Below are 13,124 nucleotides of genomic sequence, written 5' to 3'. Positions count from 1 at the left end.
GAGAGAGATGGAAACTCTTATGATAGACTCAAAAGAAAATGCTGGAAGTCAGAAAAACATTGTAATGAAATTTAAGTGCCTTTGATGGGCTCATCAATACACTGGACATAGTCAAGGAAAGAATCAGTGAGCTTGAGGAAATGTCAATAGAAACTTCCAAAACTTAACATGCAAAGAGAAAAAAGAATGAAAAACACAGAACACAATATCCTAGAATTGTGGGACAATTACAAAAGGTATGACATGGAAAGTGGGAATAGAACAAGGAGAAAAGAAAGAAAAAACCCTAAAAGCATTTGAAGCAGTTATTGAGAATTTCCCAAAATTAATGGTAGGCACCAAACCACAGATGCAGAGAACATAAAAAAGGAAAAAAGTACCCAAAAATCTAAACGTAAATCTACACCTAAACATATAATATCAAAACACAAAAGATCAAAGACAATAAGGAAATCTTGAAAGAAATCCTGAAAATTTCTTTCGGGGAGGAGGGGAAGAACTCACCCATAGATAAGGAAAGATAAGATTAACATCAAACTATTTTTCAAAAGTCATGCAAGCAAGAAAAGAGTGAAGTAAAATGTTTTAAATGTTTAAAGAAAAGAGCTACCAATCTAGGATTCTATATCAAGCAAAATTATCCTTCACATGTGAAAAAGACTTTCTCAGAAAAACAATTTGTCAACAGTGAATCTCCCATCCAAGAAATGTTAAAATAAAAAATTAATCAGAAAGAAGGAAATGATGTAAGTAAACTAAATCTTAGATCTACATAAAAGGAAAAGCATTAGAGAAAGAATAACAAAAGCAATATACATTTCGTTTTTCTTATCCTTTTTTTAAATAAATGTATTTTTATTGACTTCAGAGAGGAAGAAGAGAGATAGATAGAAACATAAATGAGAGAGAATCATTGACTGGTTGCCTCCTGCACTCCCATTACTGGGGATCAAGCCCACATCCCAGGCATGTGCCCTAACCTGGAATCAAACTGTGACCTCCTGGTTCGTAGGTCGACGCTCAACCACTCTCCCACACTGGCCAGGCTATTTTTCTTATTCTTAATTGATCTAACAGATAAGTTTATTCAAAATAATAGCAACAATGTATTCAGTGATTATGGCTTATGGATTAACTAGAGGCCCGATGCACAGAATTCTAGCAAGAGTAGGCCTTCCTTCCTCCTGCTGCCAGCACCAGCTTCCCTCTGGCACCTGGGACCTGGGCTGGCTTCCCTCCGGCCGCCCGCCAGCACCCAGAACCCAAGCTTCCCTCCAGCCCTGGCTTGATCTGGAAGGACATCCAGTATAATTAGCATATTACCCTTTTATTATTATAGATGACAGAAATCTTCTATGAAATGGGAAAGGAGAAACTGGGAATACTCTGTCATAAGGTACTTGCACTAAGTAGTATGGTGTTAGTTGAAAGTGGACTTCAAAAAGTTGTAAATGTGGCCCAGCCAGCATGGTTCAATGGTTGATCCTCAACCTATGAAGCAGGGGGTCATGGTTTGATTCCAGGTCTGGGCACAAACCCTGGTTGCAGGCTCAATCCCCAGTGGGGCAGGTGGGGGGGGGGGGGCGGGGGGAAAGGGGGGCGTGCAGGAGGCAGCCAATCAATGTTTCTTTCTCATCATTGATGTTTCTATCTCTCCCTCCTCCATCCTTTCTGAAATCAATAAAAAATATATTTTTTAAAAAGTTGTGTGTATTTATAGATTCAAGTGCAACCACTAAAAAAAAAAGTGTTTAAAAAGAAGTATAGGTAGGGGAGGGTGAGGATAAGGGGGAGAGATCAACCAAAGGACTTGTGTGCATCCATATGAGCCTAACCAGTGGTCACGGACAACAGGGGGGTGGGGGCATGCGTGACGAGGGGTTTGGGATGGGAATGGGGGGATGAGGACAAATATGTGATACCTTATCAATAAAGAAATTTAAATTAAAAAAAAAAATAAAAAGAAGTATAATAGATATGCCAAGAGAGAAGAAAAAAATAGAATCATATAAAATGTTCAATTAAAAACAGAGAAGGCAGAAAAAGAAAGACAAAAGAAAAACAAAGAACAAGAGTAATGAATAGAAACAATCACAAATATGGTAAAAATATAATCCAATTATATCAATAATCTCTTTAAACTTCAACGGCCTAAATATGCCACATAAGAGACAGAGTCTGTCAGTGGATTAAAGAAAGTAAACTTATTAATATGTCAGTTACATCTCAAGTTGAAAAACTAAAAATAATTATTAAAATAAGTTGAAAAAGCCCCAACTATACAGAAGTGGGCAAAAGTATGCTTATATAAAAAAAGATATTCAGGTTATGATTATTACAACAGCTGGACTAACTCAAAAGAATGTCATCACACTGTAAACCTACTTTGTATATAATCTACAAGAAACTCACTTTAAATTCAAAGACACAGATATATTTAAAGTAAAGGGATAGAACACAACAAGAAAATTATAGACCAACATCCTTAATGGATACTGATGCAAAGAACACTCAAGGAAATACTAGCAAACCAAACTGAAGAACAGATTGAAAGGATTATACACCATGACCAAATTTTATACCAACAATGTAAGAATTTATACCTGGAATGCAAAGATAGTTCTAGATGCAAATCAATCAATATAATGTACCACATTAGCAATATGAAGAACAAAAACCACATGATCATCTTAACTGATACAATATAAGCATTAAATAAAATCCAATACTCTTTCATGGTAAGAGTGCTCAACAAACTAGGAACAAAAAAAAACTGCCTCAATATAAAAATTATATATGTTTTGCCAACACATTCATTGGCAAAACACTAAAAGCTTTCCCTCTAAGATCAGGATTAAGGTAAAGATGCCCGCCCACACTTGCCACTACTACTCAACAATGTATCCTAGCCAGAGCAATTAGACAAGAAAAATAAATAATAAAGGTATCCAAACTGGAAAACAATTATTAAAACTATCTCCGTTCACTGATGACATGATCTTATATGTAGAAAACCCTAAATCATTTTTTAGAGCCTTTTAGAACTAAAATAATTTCAACAAAGTTTCAGGATGCAAAATGAACACTTAAAAATTATTTGTATTCTATACATTCACAATGACCAATCAAAAAGAAAGCAATCTCATTTACTACAGCATCAAAAGGGATAAAATACGTAGGGAAAAACCTAGCCAAGCCAGTAAAAGGACTAGCTCACTGGAAAGATAATCAATGCTCATAGATTAGAAGACTTAATATCATTAAAGTGTCCATACTACCCAAAGCCATCTACAGATTCAATGTAATCCCTCTCAAAATCCAAATGGCATTTTTTTTGCAGTAATAGAAAAACAAAATCCTAAAATGTATATAGGATTTCAAGAAACTCCAAATAGCCAAAAGAGAGAAAGACAGAGAGAGAGAGAGGAATTTTCAATACGAAAAATATCCAAAATAAATAATCTAAGTTTCTATCTTAGAAAACTGAAAAAGAACAAATTAGATCTAAAGTAATAAGAAAATAATTAATAAAAATTGGAAATGAAATTGAAAACAGAAAAGAGTAAAGAAAAAAAAAAACACAAAAAACCCCCCAGCAAAATCAAAAGCTAGTTCTTTGAAAAGATCAATAAAACTGATAAACCTCTAGCCAGTTTAACCAAGAGAAAAGACACAAAATACTAATAATCAAAGAAGGAACATGATCACAAATCTCATAGACATTAAAAGATTGATAAATTATTATTACAAAGAATTCTGTACCAACAAATTTGACAACCTAGATTAAATGGACAACTTCCTTGAAAGATACCATTTACCAGAACACACACAAGGAGAAACAGATGATCTGAATAGGTTTCTATCTATTAAAAATTTTAAATTAATAATCTTCCAAAACAGAAAGCACCACATGCAATTGGGTTCACTGGTGAATGCCACCAAACATTTAAAGAAGAAATGGTATTAATTCTCTAGTCTTTTCCAGAAGACAGAAGCAGAGGAAATATCCCGATTCATTCTATGAGGCCAGCATTACCCTGATACCAACACCAGACAATGACATTACAAAAAGAAAACCTACACACCAGTATCTCTCGTGAACACAGATGCAAAAATCCTTAACAAAATATTAAAAAATTAAATCCAGCAATGTATAAAAACAATTATACACCACAACCAAGTGGGATTTATTCCAGGTATGCAAGACTGGTTCAACATTCAAAATCAATTAATATAATCCATCACATCAAGTGACTAAAGAATAAAAAATTATCCGATCATATCAATAGATGTAGAGACAGTATTTGACAAAATTCAACATCCACTCATGATAACAAACTCTTGGCAAACTAGGAATAGAGGAATATATCCTCAACATGATAAAAGAAATCTATAGTTAACATTATACTTAACGGGAATAAACTAGATGTTTTCCTGCTAAGAACAGAAACAAAACAAGAAAATCTTTTCTCACCATTCCTATTCAACACTGTATTGGAGGGGGAGGGGAGGGGGAAGGGGAAGAAAAGGGAGGGTTGTGTGTATGAAGGGGTAGGGGGATGGGTAAGAGATCAATCAAAGGACTAGTATGCATTCATATAAGCATAACCAATGGACACAGACAATAAGGGGATGAGGGCAAGTGCTGCGGGGTAGGAGCGGTTGGGAGAGGTCAATGGGGGAAAAAGGAGACATGTGTAATACTTTAAACAATAAAGAATTTAAATTGATTTTAAAAAAGATGTACTTATAAACTACAATAAAATAAGATGATATCCCCTGGCCAGTGTGTTCAGTGGTTAGAGCATTGGCTCGCACACCCAAGGGTCGCAGGTTGGATTCCAGGTCAAAGACACATACCTGGGTTGCAGGTTTGATCCTCAGCCTGGTTGGGGTGCGTGTGGGAGCAACTGATCAATATGTTTCTCTTCTCTCTCTCCCTCTCTCTCTCTCTCTCTCTCTCTCTCTCTGACTCACTCTCCTCCCTTTAACCGCCCCTCTTCTACTCTCTCTCTAAAAAAAGAAATCAATGGGAAAAAAATATCCTCGGGAAAGGATTAACAAAACAAAATCAAAAAAAAGAAGAAAGAAAAAGAAGATGATACAATGATATTGAAGAAAAACCAAACAAATAGATCACTGAAACAGAAAAGAGAGTCCAGAAATAGCCACCTTTTGACAAAGGAACAAAGGCAGTGCAATGGAAAAAGGATGATCTTTTCAACAAATAGTGCTAGTGCTTATTTCGGCAGCACATCTACTAAAATTGAAATAATACAGAGAAGATTACCATGGCCTCTGTACAAGGATGACATGAAAATTTGAGAAGTATTCCATATTAAAAAACAAATAAACAAACAAAAACAGTGCTTGAACAACTGGAGAGCCACAACAAAGAAATGAATATAGGCACATCAAAAATTAACCCCAGACAAGATATTTGAAATTGGAGGAGAAACCAAGATGGCGGCCTAGGTAAACACCTGAACTTGCTGCCTTGCACAACCACTTCAAAACTACAACTAAAAGACAAAACGGACATGATCCAGAACCACAGGAAGGCTGGCTGATTGGAAATTCTACAACCAGAAGGAAAGAGAAAAGCACACTGAGACTCAGAGGAGCTGCGGAAGTAAAGTGCAGAGGTACAGAGGCGCGCACGAGGAAAGGGCTGGCAATTGAGTACGCGCTGGATTTTTCAATCCACAGGGAGACACAAGCTCCCGACTGCTCTGAACTCCAGTTCCGGGCGAGACTCTAGGGACCCAGACTCATACGGGGGAGAAACTGGACTGTCTGGCAGCGGGCAGAAGTCGAGGGTGGCTTTCTCTCAGAGGTGCTTACAGCAATTACCAAGGGACACTGAGACCCGGGGGCCTCTTAGGGCAGGGCTGACGGGAAGCCATTGCGGTTTGCTCCGCCCTGAGACTCAGCCCCATCCAAGCTGTGCACAGAGGCTTTTGCATATGAATGGCCTGGTCCTTTGAAATCTAAACTTACCTATCAAACTGCAGCTGAGTCAGAGAGACCCAGAACATCCAAAAGAAGGCCCAAGGCCCCACAGCAGCTTGCATTGCTTCACAGCTGGGCCTCATCTGGGCACCTCCAAAACCCAAACAAGGAAGAGGAATCTGCAGATCTCTCCGTAGCTCCTTCTGGGTGGCCTCAGGCAAAGGCTAAATTAGCACCTCCTTGGAGATCCAAGAGCCAGTGTACCCAGGGGTCAGAGTAGGACCATCCAGATTATAACTCCTCAGATCCATAAGGGACACACTCAGGGGGCAGACTAAGTGAGCACCAAAGCCCCACTGAAGCAAGTCTTGCCTCATAAGGGTGTCTACAGCATACAAGTTCTCCCATCATAGACACAGCTGATCCTCACAGCCAATTGGCCTGGAGGTCAATTCCTCTCAGTGATACCAACAACAATCAAGGCTTACCTACAACAAGACTGTGCACACAGCCCACAAAGGAGTGCACCAAGAGTGTCCACCTCAGGTAACTGGGGAAGCTGAGCCACTGGGCCCTATAGGACACCTAGCACACAAAGCCACTCTATCAACTCAGGGAAGCAGCCAAAATCCAGAGACAAAGAAACAGGTCACAAATGAAAGAAATGGAGGAAAGCAAACTACTGGATATAGAGTTCAAAACCACGGTTATAAGGTTTTTCAAGAATTTTCTAGAAAAGGCCGACAAATTTGGTGAGACCCTCGAGGATATGAAAAAGGACCAACTAGAAATTAAGCATACACTGACTGAAATAAAAAATAATATACAGAGATCTAACAGCAGACTAGAGGATCACAAGAATCAAGTCAAAGATTTGAAATACAAAGAAGCAAAAACACCCAACCGGAAAAGCAAAAAGAAAAAAGAATTCAAAAATATGAAGATAGTGTAAGGAGCCTCTGGGACAAATTCAAGTGTACCAACATCCGAATTATGGGGGATGCCAGAAGAAGAGAGAGCGCAAGATACTGAAAACCTACTTGAAGAAATAATGACTGAAAGCTTCCCCGACCTGGTAAAAGAAATAGACTTACAAGTCCAGGAAGCGCAGAGAACCCCAAACAAAAGGAATCCAAAGAGGACCACACCAAGACACATCATAATTAAAATGCCAAGAGCAAAGGACAAAGAGAGAATATTAAAAGCAGCAAGAGAAAAACAGTTAGTTAACTAAAAGGGAGCACCCATACGATTCTCAGCTGATTTCTCAACAGAAATTATGCAGGCCAAACAGGAGTGGCAGGAAATATTCAAAGTGATGAATAGCAAGAACCTACAACCAAGATTCCTCTACCCAGCAAAGCTATCATTCAGAATTGAAGGTCAGAGAAAGAGCTTCACAGATAAGAAAAAGCTTAAGGAGTTCATCACCACCAATCCAGTATTATATGAAATGCTGAAAGGTATTCTGTAAGAAGAAGAAGAAGAAAAAGGTAAAGATAAAAATTATGAACAACAAATACATATCTATCAACAAGTGAATCTAAAAATCAAGTGAATAAAAAATCTGATGAACAGAATAATCTGGTGAATATAATAGATTCAGAGGCATAGAAAGGGAGTGGACTGACAACCCTCAAGGGGAAAGGGGTGTGGGAGGTGCGGGAAGAACTGGACAAAAATCATACCCCTATGGATGAGGACAGTGGGGGGGGGGGGCAGTAAAGGCAGAGGGTGGGGTGGGAACCGAGTGGAGGGGAGCTATGGGAGGAAAAAAGAGGAACAACTGTAATAATCTGAACAATAAAGATTTAATAAAAATTAAAAAAAAAAATTAACCCCAAATGGATCATAGACCTAAATGCAAAAGGCAAAAGTATAAGACAGCTAGAAGATAACAATAGAAAATCTAGGTGTTCTTGGGTTTGGCGATGACTTTACAGATGCAACACCAAAAGCACAATCGATAAAAGAAAAATGGATAAGTAGGACTTTTCATTAACAGTTAAAACTTCTGCTCTAAGACACAAATGAAAAGACAAGTCACAGAATGGGAAAAAAATATGAAACATATATCTGATAGAGTACCATTATCCAAAATATACACAGAATGTTAAAACTCATCAGTAAGAAAACAACCATTAAAAATGGTCCAAAGGCTAGAAAAGATATCTACCCAAAGAAGATATACAGATGACAAATCCTATATATTAAAAGAGTGATATGCAAATTGACCATCACTCTAAGACACAAGATGGCTGCCCCCATGTGGTCAAATATGGCTGCCCCCATGTGGACACAAGATGGCCGCCACAAGATGGCCTGTAGGGGAGGGCAGTTGTGGGCAGTTAGGGGTGACCAGGCTGGCAGAGGAGGGCAGTTGGGGGGGCAGGCCTACAGGGGAGGGCAGTTGAGGGGACCAGGCCTGCAGGGGAGGGCAGTTGGGGGTGACCCGGCCAGCAGGGGAGGGCAGTTAGGGGCAATCAGGCCAGCCAGGGAGCAGTTAGGCGTCGATAAGGCTGGCACGGGAGTGGTTAGGAGTGATCAGGCTGGCAGGCAGAAGCAGTTAGGGGCAATCAGGCAGAGGCAGGCGAGCGGTTGGGAGCCAGCAGTCCTGGATTGTGAGAGGGCGGTCAGACATCCCTCAAGGGGTCCCAGATTGGAGAGGGTGCAGGCTGGGCTGAGGGACACCCTCCCCCCGCAATCCCCCCCCCCCGCCCCGTGCACGAATTTTGTGCACCGGGCCTCTAGTAAACATATAAAAAGATGCTCAAAATCATCTATCATCAGAAAATTACAAATTAAGACAATGAGATACTACTACACTCCTTTTAGAATGGCTGAAATCCAAAATGCTGACAATACCAAAGGCTGATGAGGATGAGGTTAATTTATAATCTTTAGGGGTTTCTATATATAATATGTCATCTGCAAATAGTGACCATTTTAACCCTTCCTTTACAATCTGGATGCCTTTTATTACTTTTTCTTGCCTAATTGCCTTGGCTGCCTTATATTAAGTTTTATTTCTCTTTCTCTCAAGCCATTCAAGCCACTGAAAGCCAGAAAGAGATCATTCAGAACCATAAATACCAATGGCTCCGTTTCTTTTCTATTCTGGAATGATAGAGGCAATTAAATTATACGTAATTCTAAGAGCAAAATCAACAGAACCCTTCCACACCAACCTACGTACAAGTTTCTAAAAAAATTTTATCATTCTACAAAGGTACTTGGGAAAATAGCATAAAATATTCTGAATCCTCAAGAAGCTTGGTATTACAATTATGAAAATGTACTTCGCAGATCTCTCACTACAAGGAATATCATTGACCAATGGTGCCAGCTGTGAACTCTCAAAGCTATTCTGTCATTGGGGGCAAGCCAAGATTCCCATGGGCTGTTTCTAGTCAAGGACTGGGCATGACAGACATATTTAATGGCATCCTTTCCCAGGAGAGTCTGGATTCCTTTGACAGTTAGACCTTGGGTTGAGAATTCCCCTTTGGTTTTGCTATAGCTTTCTTAGAACTTCACTGCAGTGTAAGGCTTTTCCTATCCAACCTGCCTTTGTCCTTCCCTTTAGCCTCTGCTTGATAACTACAAGTTTTCATGATCCAGACAAAGCTCCATATAGCATGACTAAAGATTACTATTTCTTTTAAGTTGTCTGTCAGTTTTATTAGGAAATAGATTTTCCATAAATGACTTAAAATAGCTATACAAAAAAAATAATTAGGTGCTTAAAAATAGGGTTACCATATTTAAGAAAAATAAAACAAACAGAAAAATATCTGAAGTGAATAGCAGTTTGTAGAAATTCAGATGCCTAAAAATAAACATAAAAACTTAGTTATAAGAAGTTTTGAAATTTAGAAAATGTTCTCATATACATTGCTTCATTTGACACATACAACATTGGAGAAAAAAGGGAGCAGAATAATACTTATTGAGTTCTTTTATGTACCATAAACATTGGTCTGGGGCAGTGGTCAGCAAACTCATTAGTCGACAGAGCCAAATATCAACAGTACAACGATTGAAATTTCTTTTGAGAGCCAAATTTTTTAAACTTAAACTTCTTCTAACACCACTTCTTCAAAATAGACTCACCCAGGCCGTGGTATTTTGTGGAAGAGCCACACTCAAGGGGCCAAAGAGCCGCATGTGGCTCACGAGCCGCAGTTTGCCGACCACAGGTCTGGGGCATTGCTATAGTTGTAGCATCTCCCTTTTACAGATGATGAAACTGAGGCTCATAAAGTTACTAGAAATGCTCAAGCATGCAAAACTAATAACACTGGACAAAGGTCTTCTTTCTCCTATGCTGTCTCCAGAATACCATTCAAAAATTAATGCTATCCCTAAGGATCCAAATCAGATGTTATCTCGTCTCACTCTTCAAATGTTATATATTAAAAGTAGAGCTAGAGCACATCATGCCCGTGTTGCAGGCTCCATTCCCAGTAGGGGGTATGCAGGAGGCAGCCCATCAATGATTCTCTCTCATCATTGATGTTTCTATCTCTATCTCCCTCCCTTCCTCTCTGAAATCAATAAAAATATATTATTTTTTTTTAAAAAGTAGCGCTCTATTCACTCTCCATTCACAACAAAACAGTGACACTTCACATCTCCACCCCCCACATTCCAACCACACAAGTGAAACCAAGCAGGAGACCTGAAACCTATGACTTAATTCAAAGGAGAAGTGAAATTAATAGTTAATGATCACTAATTAATTAAAAATGCAACTTACTGATCTTCACATTGGAAAAGCCCGCCTCAGCAACCATCAGTGGTTTCTGGGATTGAATAACTTTCTCCCTGCTCTAATATCAAAGGTCTCCTACATTAGGTACCTAAAATTTTCTATCACAAGCACTTCCATAGTATGGAAGACTGGCTAAGTGAGGAAGTTTAATTTTACTTTAAGTAATCTGCCACAGTATGATGGCTCACTGGAGGTGGGGGGAGGGAGGAGCATTCAAATTGTAAGTAAAACATTAATGATATTAAGCTTGTCACAGAAATTCCTTCAAAAAATACACACACCTCAGTGTCTTAGATATAAAGCTTACATGACTACTCATGTAGGGATAATTACTCTTGGTTTTCCTTTTATCTCTTACCATTCTCTCTCTCCTTATTTTTTCACCAAAACAAATGCCTCTCATTGACACTAGCAGGTGCACCAGGTTGGCTTATGTAATTGAGCAAGGAGAAGACTCCATTCCAAACTTTTTCTAGAAATACATATTTAATGAAATCCTAGCCAGCAGGTATGTAAATCAAAGACGTAAACCTACAAAATTTTAAGAGGTAAAAAAATTCCTCCCATTTTATGATAATCAAGAGAAATAAATTGATCACTATATTAAAAAAAAACTTCTTTTTAAATAGTTAACATTTAGCAAGGAGAACAAAGAATACTTTAATTCCACAAAGGAAAGATGATACAGTGGAAAGAACTGAGCTTCAAGTAAGGCAGCTTGCCACTTTTTAGCATGTAGGAGAAAAAAACACAAAGAAGAAACAATAGCAACTATACAATAGCAACAAAAGCAATAAAATTCTTAGAAATAAAGTTAACAAAAAAATGTCAAAAGCTTCTATAAATAAAACTCCTGAGAGTCACAAAAGTTAACTTGAACAAATGGAAAAGATAACCTCTTATCCTGGATAATTGAATAACACAAATAGATTAGTTCTTACTAATTTATAAAGTTAATGAAATTCCAATTTAAAATATCAACACCTTTGTTATGGAGTTAGCCAAAATGATACCCAAGTTCATTCAGAAAAATAAACATTCAAGAATAGCTAGAAAAACACGAAAAAGAAAAGCTACATGGGTGAATTAGCCCTACCAAAGAAACAAACAAACAAAAACATGTTAAAGCACTGTAATTAAAACAGTGTGGTACTGACATAGCAATATGCAAATGACATACTGGAAAAGAATGAGAAGTCCAGAAATAGACCAGTGCATGTGGAAATTTAGCATATAATAACAATGGCATCTTAAATCAGTGCAACAAAGATAGAGCTTTTAATAAATTGTACTAAGACAACTGGTTAATGATATAGAAAGAATAAAAATTAGATCAATAACTCACACCATACACAGGAATAAACCCCATACAAAGGAATAAACTTCAAATGAATCAGAGATCTAAATATAAAAAGTGAAATCTTACCAAGTACTAGAAGAAAATAAGGGTGAACTTCTCTTTACCTGAGGAAAAGGCTTTTTTTTTCTATAAGGGAAGGCTTTATAGTGAAAAGGCTTTCTAACCATAACTTAAAATCCAGATATGGTAAGAGAACAGTAAGTCTGACTACATGGGGGGAAGGGGTGACTTTTACATGGCAAAATATAGACTATATAAAGTAAAAATACTACTCATATCACTGATAAAGACTAATTCATAATAAAGTCTTCAGAGTTAACACAAAAAGACCAAAAATCCATTTTAAAAATGGGCCCCCCAAAAAGACAATTCACACACAAATAATAAAATGGACAGTGAACAGATGAAAAGATGGTAAAGTACATCCACAATAAGATTGTAAATTAAACTACCACCTACCAGACTGGCAAATATTGAAAAGTAAAGCAATGCATGTTGTCAAAGCTGCGGGGAAATAGGCACTCATATTACTGGAGTGAATACAAACTGGTATAACCCTTGTGGAGAAGGATTTAGCAATATCAAACAAAACTGCATATGTGTTTATGTTTTGATTGAGCAGTCCTACTTTCTCTTAATCTACACTGAAAATATACATCTAATTTAAAAAGGACGTATGTAAAAGGTTTTTCATAACTGCACTCAGAGATTTACAAAATACTAAAAAGAAATTAAATATCCACAATGGAAGAATGGTTGAATCAATGCTGTAATGCTATCCTATATAATATCCTATATAATAAAGAATATGCAAATTAATCTTCACACCCTCACAAGATGACTGCCTAGGAGGCAGAGCTTTTGACGCTGACTGGCATAGAAACCAACCAATCAGAACCAAATCTGAGTGAACTGCGAGGAGCCAACTGGCTGCCTAGGAGGCGGAGCTTTTGATGCTGACTGGCATAGAAACCGACCACTTAGAACCTAATCTGAGTGAACTGCAAAGGCAGAACCTAAGGTGGAGGCTGAGGAGGG

At 38.0% G+C, this 13,124-nt stretch overlaps 1 protein-coding gene and 1 non-coding gene across 7 annotated transcripts in view; one reads left to right on the top strand and one right to left on the bottom strand.

Annotated features, from left to right (window-relative positions):
* GSK3B (glycogen synthase kinase 3 beta) overlaps window positions 1–13,124 on the bottom strand; it is a 181,349-nt gene that overhangs the window by 102,172 nt on the left and 66,053 nt on the right. The gene's annotated exons all lie outside the window — the stretch shown is intronic.
* Window positions 5,237–5,343, top strand: LOC114233426 (U6 spliceosomal RNA). Its single transcript, XR_003619569.1, has one exon. It is a non-coding gene; the product is annotated as a U6 spliceosomal RNA (small nuclear RNA).

This window comes from Eptesicus fuscus, chromosome 3, assembly GCF_027574615.1.
Source record: "Eptesicus fuscus isolate TK198812 chromosome 3, DD_ASM_mEF_20220401, whole genome shotgun sequence".
NCBI classification, from domain to species: domain Eukaryota; kingdom Metazoa; phylum Chordata; class Mammalia; order Chiroptera; family Vespertilionidae; genus Eptesicus; species Eptesicus fuscus.
The sequence above is the reverse complement of the archived record's forward strand: the minus strand, read 5'-3'. Positions and strand labels throughout refer to the sequence as shown.